Source organism: Austrofundulus limnaeus, unplaced genomic scaffold (assembly GCF_001266775.1).
Source record: "Austrofundulus limnaeus strain Quisiro unplaced genomic scaffold, Austrofundulus_limnaeus-1.0 Scaffold386, whole genome shotgun sequence".
In the NCBI taxonomy this organism is placed as follows: domain Eukaryota; kingdom Metazoa; phylum Chordata; class Actinopteri; order Cyprinodontiformes; family Rivulidae; genus Austrofundulus; species Austrofundulus limnaeus.
The window spans coordinates 27,385-29,263 of NW_013952788.1; positions in this window are offsets into that span (position 1 = coordinate 27,385).

Sequence of the window (1,879 nt, forward strand, 5' to 3'; positions counted from 1 at the left end):
CCTCAGTGACGAGAGGAGAATGTGTATTGTCCAAGATTAACCTTCAGGGTGGATATAGCTCGCTAGCAGCCTCACACCGATGACCTAGTTGATGTCATCATTTACCCAGAATGCTTTGCGTGTAAATAAAATGGCCCCGTCCGTGTAATATATTTTTAAACTTTTAGTTTAAAAATGATAAAAACTGAACATCCTACAGTATTTTTACAGTCTTTATTTTACAGTTAAAATATGTGTTTATCGTATAAAGTCTAATGTTACAACTAATCGGGGATCCCTTTAATGTGCACCAAAGAAGAGAAAACTGTGCTTTGAAGTTTCAGTACAGTTAACTGCTCACAATAAACCATAAAGTAAAAATAACCATACTTTTACACACACTCTTAGAAATTAAGTATTGAATTTTGGTTCTACTTAAATCAAGTTGAGTAAATTGCTTTACGTTTCCTCAACTTGGTTTAGTAGAAACCAGTTGACATAACTCGGTTAAGTAAATTCAACACTTCAAATTTTAGAGTGCATAAAAAAGCTCTTTAAACTTTTTTAAACTTTAATCACCAAGTTAAAGTATAACTTGGTGTTTAAAGTTTGTAAAGTATAACTTATTGTTTAAAGTTGGAAAAGTAGTAAAAGTATAATTTTTAAGTTTTTAATGTAATGACATAAAAGTAAATTTAATTAAATGAACAAATTACAAATTATTTTAAAAATTACTTAAGTACTGTAACAAAGTAAAAGTACTTAGTTACACTTCTGCCTAAAACATAATTATCTCAAACACTATAATGTCATTGCTTAAAACTTAAATTGAGTCAACTCAATTCTGGACAGCTTATAAAGATCAACCAATATAAATATGGCTGTAACTCCAGCAGTTTTATGTATTTTTAGCTAAAGTTTGGTAATAACTGAGAGTCAACATACAAATCCTGTATTATTAAATGATACTGTGTATAGCATCTTTTTGTTTGACGACAACAGCTAAAAGTCTGTCCCTCCTCAAGACTAGATGATCTGTAAAATTTGGACTTGAAGGTTGGGCGATATGCGTCTCTTTAATAAATGTTAGACCTTGAATTTAATATGATCTTCTTCCCAGAGCTCCCAGGTCAGACAGAAGACTTTGAATTAAAGTTTAGACTCTGGGGCACTGACCTAACAGGATCCAAACAACACTTAAATAAATAAACGTATTGTCTTCTTGTCTTCAGAATGATGACTTCATTAGCAGCAGGAACTGTTTTCATCTCTCTGTAACAAGGCTCCCATCTAGTGGAAGACCTGAGTAAATACATGCAGGGACACAGACTGGCCTTTGGAGGAGGATGAAAACTTTACATTGGGCTGTAAATCCACACAATTTTTTTCTGAACCATAATTGAGTCTGTTGTGATGTAATGATTGAAGCATACAATCATATTAAGTTATTTCTGTTGACTGTAAAGTTCCTGATGTTCCCTGTAAGGACAGAGGTGGATTGATTTAAAAAAAATTTAGACTAAAATATCTTTTAGGAACAGTTGCATCACTTTGAGGTCAACCCACTGTTGCCATCCAAAGAGGCTTCAAACCAACAAAATGTGGAACAAAAAGTGTCTTTATGTGAGACAATGATATGCTTAAACATGATAAAAATGGCAAATGGTCTGAACTTTTACAAACACTCAAACACTTTACACTTTGCCATGAATGTAGCCACAGCTGCCCTGGTAAATACTAAAGATTTGTCAAAATATGGACAACTAACAAACAAAAAATATGCAAAAAAAACTATTTATATTATAAACTAAGCTTTTTAAAGGGATCCCTGATTAGTTGAAACATTAGACTTTATTTGATAAACATATATTTTAACTGTAAAATAAAGACTGTAAAAATA